This window comes from Eurypyga helias, unplaced genomic scaffold (genome assembly GCF_000690775.1).
Source record: "Eurypyga helias isolate BGI_N326 unplaced genomic scaffold, ASM69077v1 scaffold30730, whole genome shotgun sequence".
NCBI lineage: Eukaryota > Metazoa > Chordata > Aves > Eurypygiformes > Eurypygidae > Eurypyga > Eurypyga helias.
The window spans coordinates 1,235-6,584 of NW_010228139.1; the positions used below are offsets into that span (position 1 = coordinate 1,235).

Consider the following 5,350-nt stretch of genomic DNA (forward strand, 5'->3'; position numbering starts at 1 on the left):
AATTTATCCTTGTTGCAGGAAGAAGGATGACTACACGCAGTTGTGTTTTTCCTGCAGACCCCAATCTTGACACTGTGAGTACTTTTTTTGGAATTGAAGTCACCTTTCCTGAATTTAACGCTTCCTGTAAGATACCTATGTGTTTCTTCTGACAAGTAAAATTTGCATGGGAAAAAAAAAATAGCCCTGAGGACAAGAAAGTGTTCACACAATATTTGTTGATTCAAATTTTGATTAATGCTGCTTTTTCTGGATAGTGAATTTGCATGAAATGAAATTCAAATTTGGATGGAGAGGAACGTTTCTAAAACTAGTTGTAGATAAAAAAGAGAGAGGGCCACCTGCTGGGCTTGGAGCTGTGTTAAAGCTGCTGTTTTGGTCGTTTACATGAAGTGCAAGATACCGTTGTTCGGTATTTTTAGGAACTGACCTTTGAAGAAATTATTTTCTGGCTAAGAACTTTTGTAACTTAAACTAAACCCTATGGAACAATTTACATCCTCCTTGGTAAGTTTCAGAAATATCATACTTCATTTTGTATTAAATGCTTCTTATAAAGTTGTTATAAAGCCTTTGTCTTCCCATGCTTTGTAGGTAAAGGGAAAAAGGTGGAGTTACAAATCAGAATACTGAGCAATCACTCATTATTACAATATTCATTATTTAGGTACGGGGGGGGAGGGGGGATTGAAAGAAGGGTAAATGAATGACAGGCCTGCTCCATCATGCATAAAATAATTTTTAAGGCTCTGCTACCTCTTGCTGAATTATTAAATTCAGTTTGGTAAAGTAGTTATTGTTGATTTGCTGTAATCTATGATTAATATAGAAAATATTTAAAAATCAAAGGAAAACTTCCTAAAAAGCTTTAGTCAAGGAGTATCAGTATGATTTGGTTGGTCATTTAGAAGTATGGAAGCTGATTTTAGGAACAGAACAGCTGTTCTGTTTTCACAAAGAAAATAAATGAAACCCCACCTATTGAGTTTTTAAAACATGGAGATATTTTTGATGTGAAAACACAGACGAAGCCTTACAATACAATGATTTAACGGGTAATAAAACCTATGTGAGTGTTTGGATTTGGAAAAGGAAGTCGGACTCTTCACAAGTCCAGGGTCAGTGATTAGAATCCATGGTACTTTCACCAGGAATTTTGGGGGGATTAAGTGAAATATTCCTATCACAGAGAAGTGAAACCCATGGAACTGCAGAATCTCTCCCAAGTTAAGTAACACAACAATGACATTCTCTATTGAGAAAAGCTTTTCAGACTTAAATAAGATCTTTCTAAATCATTTTAAAGTGGCAAAAGTGGGAAGAGGACTGGTTTTGCTATTGTATAGCTAAGCACTAGTTTTTGTCACTTAGGTCAAAGATGAAAGCAAGGTTTTTGTTGTTGTATTTTGGCAGGAAGCCAAGGGTAGATACACAGAACGGGAATGTCTGTAGCGATGTTACCACTGTGGCTGCATGTTAGGGGGGGAAAAAAAGGAGGGGGGGTTGTCATGTTAAATTTTACCTGTCTCAGGAATAGAATTTGCCTGCTGCTTGACTAAGCCTAGTGTATATGCAAATATCCTTTCAAAGCTGATTACAAGAAGAAACATCAATATATGCTTATCCAATAACCATGACCTCAAATACCTGCTATGCCCTCCCAACCCCTGTGTCACCACTGTTTTTCCCTGTTTATTAAAGCTTATTTTGTATTTTTCCTCTATCGGACTCTGCTTCAATGCCTGAAGAGCTTTCTTACCATGTGTAAGTCACTGTGCCTTTTATCCTACAGGATCCTGGAAATATTAGGAAGGCTTTAATTTTTTAATCAAAAATACTTTCTTACTGTTCTACTATTCTCATCTTTGATGCATTTTTCAAACAGTAGGGAAGGATGACAAGGAGAAACAACTTGCTACAAACAAAGCCAAATACCACCTTATCTCCAGGTGTAGGAGAAAATAATCAGTGGAAAAGGAGAAAAAAAAACCCCAAGGAACTATACCTGCTTAAGAAATCTGTCAGATGCGTGGCTGTGCTTAGCTAGCACGTTTGGCAGAGCAGGGTTTGCATATTCAAACTGAGGATTGTATGTGAAATCTGACTTAAAGAATTTCATCTTCTCTTTCTCCACATTGGAAGGCTTGATTGCAGTCAGTAAACAGAGTTTTTGGCCAGAGACATCACCTTCTTTTCCATGGCTTTTTGAGGACTGGGATTGCTTTGGCTTTGTAACATTAAAATGCCTCTTGGTTCGACTCCTGGGGCGAGATGGCAGTCCTGTGCCGCTCCCTCCAACTGAAATACCGTTAGTCAGCTTCCCGCTGGTAGGCACTGGGCTAGTGACGATGACAGAGGGCTGTCTGTTCGTGCAGTACCATCCACTGCTGAGCAAGGGCAGCGGGACTTTGATTTGGCGCTGCTCGTGGCTCCGCAAGGTGGGAGAACACTTGGTAGTTTTTCTGTGTTTCTTGTGGTGAGCGGATGACTGCTTTTGAGCATGGTGTTTTTTCTCCTCTTTGCTCTGCAGAAGGACATTGTAGCTACTGGTTCCTGTTGTGAAAGTGTCCTTCAGGATCCCAGAAGGGGGGTGCTGAAGGCTGTTTTCATTATTAGTGTTCAGCTTATGTTCTTCTGGACTCAGGACTGATTTCTTAGAAAGCTCTGTCTTAGGCCAGTGAAGTTTTTCTGCATTGAGGGTGGGAAAAAAGAAAAAAGATGAGGACAAATTCGATTGTTGCACACAGCAATACTAACCTTAAGGTCTCAAAACTGCAACATACATGAAACACAGAACTTGTCTTAACTGCAGTCACATCAAGTGTACATTGACTTCTAGATGTGTGGGAGAATTGTGTGTGTGTATCACTTCAGAACAGTTAGACTGGGACTGGTAAGATCCGGCTAAACAAGTATTTTAGGCGTGCGTCTCCATGCACGAGTGCACTGTTTGCAGCTAGGAACTAATTTCTTTAAAACAAGGATGTGCAGGGCTTATGTTTACTGTTACATTAATAAATGTTCAGTTTTGAGCAAAATCTGATTATCTTTACTATGCAAGGAAGGTTTTCTGTATAGATAAAGAATAATTTAAAAATAGGAAATTGTATAGGGGTATATGAGCAGTATTTACAGTGAAGTCCCACAGGGATCTGTGCTGTGATACAAGTAGTCTGGTGTGGTCTCATCTGCAAAACCTGACTCTCAGAATTTATCCTCAGAAAGGATGAGAACATCAGTCACTGTGATCAATCTACACCACCATACAAATAGCAGTGGAAGTTTAAAAGACTTCAGTTTCACGTATCCCTTCATAATACAGACAGTGAGCTGTATTTAAAGAGGAGAGAAGAGAGATCAGCTACTTACAAACACCCCTGAGAAGCCTTAAGACAACACTGTCATTTCATCTACTGGAAGGTGTTCTACAATAGCAGCTGGCTTTGAGAAAACACTTGAGAAGAAACACTAAACTAAACTGAATGCAAGGAGCTAATAAGGTTCCTTTAATGAATAAGGTTCCTCCTTTCTTGCTGTGACCCCTGGCATAACCTTCATGGAAGACAGGTCCCTGATGCAGAGCTGCTGCAGGGGAAAGTTACTGAGGATTAAAATTGTACTTAACATTTGTGTGGTTTGTTAGAGGAAAGTGAGCTCTCTTCACTGGTTCTAACCATCCCCTTTCCTTGCCAACCAGGTCATCCTGGAACATTAGGTGAGATGAAATTAAGGGCACAAATAAATCCTGCCACAGAGAAATGCTTCCTACTTCTGCACCTAAAATGAAAGGATTCACAGAATAGGTGTGGCTGGAGCTTGATTAAAGCCCACAAAAGGGACTGGAGCTTCAGCACACTTATACATAGCTGAGCTGTAATTGCTTTACATACAGTAATTATACACTGAATGGAACATTAGCAAGAGATCATTAAATGCCTGGGGGGGAATCTACATAAGTTTAATTTCAGCTTTATTTTCACAGTAAGGTCAGGTTTTGCTCCCAGTATAAGCACCACAGCAATGTATTTCATGCTGTTGGACCTCTGTCAGTTCCACATCAAACTGTGTTCCTTGTTTCTCCCAAAAATGCTGTTCTAAAAAGCAAAAAGACAGAGGTCCTGTTTGCATGAACGTACACAAAGGGAAATCTGCAGACTGGGAATTTCCTCCACTGGAAGGAGAGAGGTAGCAGCACTGGATGATTGTCTTTCCAGTAAAGCATGGGTGTCTTGTGCAAGCTCAGCTTTGTTCCACAGTGAGCCTGCAAACTCTCCTTCCGTGCCTGGAGCCAGTGTTCCTTGATGTTCCTTGGCATTCCTATCGTTCTCATCACATACATGACATCCTGCCAACCTGGCTTATCTCGCTTTGCCATGAGCTGTCGTGGTGAGAAACCACAGTTCCCATCACAAGGAGAGCATCAAAACAACTGCCATAAAGTGAGATGCATTTTTTAGGCAACCACTCTTACGTACTTCTTGGCGAGTATTTGAGATTGACTTCAGGCCTGTACCAAGTATTACAGTATGAGAATCACTGCTTTTAAGAAGAGTAAATGGAAAGCAAGGTTTACAGAATGTCTGAACACAGAAATACTAAATTTCTGAGCATGTGACTGCTTGTATAGACAAAACTGAATCTGGAAAATTACAGAGCTACTCCTTAAAATACAGATGACAGAATAATTAACACTAGCAGTGGTAACACTTCACCTTCTCTACACATCAATTTTCAAAAGCCACTGTGGTGGGTTGACCCTGGCTGGAGGCCAGGTGCCCACCAAAGCTGCTCCGTCACTGCCCTCCCCAGCTGGGCCGGGGAGAGAAAACTCTAACAAAAGGCTCGTGGCTGGGGACAAGGACAGGGAGGGATTGTTCACCAGTTACTGACATGGGCAAACCAGACTCGGCTTGGGGAAAACTAAGTTAATTTATTCCCAATCAAATCACAAGTAGAAGAGAACTAAAATTAAATCTTACAAACACCTTCTCCCCACCCCTCCCTTCTTACGCACTCAACCTCACTCCCCATTTCTGTACCTCCTTTCCCTAGGTGACATCAAGGGATGGGGAAGGACTATACTGGTCTGTTCATCACATACTGCTGCTGTTCCTCCCTCCTCGGGGGGGCTCCTCATGCTCTTCCCCTGCTCCAGTGTGGGGTCCCTCCAATGGAAGACAGTCCTCCATGAATTTCTCAGCCATGAGTCCTTCCCATGGGCTCCAGTTCTTCACGAACTGCTCCAGTGTGGGTCCTTTCCACAGGTGCCGTCTGCCCTTCAGGAGCAGCCTGCTCCAGCCTGGGTCCCTGCGGGGTCACAAGTCCTGCCAGCAAACCTGCTTCAGTTCCT

At 41.6% G+C, this 5,350-nt stretch overlaps 1 pseudogene; it reads right to left on the reverse strand.

The window, feature by feature from the left end:
• Positions 1-1,999: 1,999 nt before the first annotated feature.
• On the reverse strand, positions 2,000-2,688 carry LOC104514813 (annotated as a pseudogene).
• Between the last annotated feature and the right edge of the window lie 2,662 nt (positions 2,689-5,350).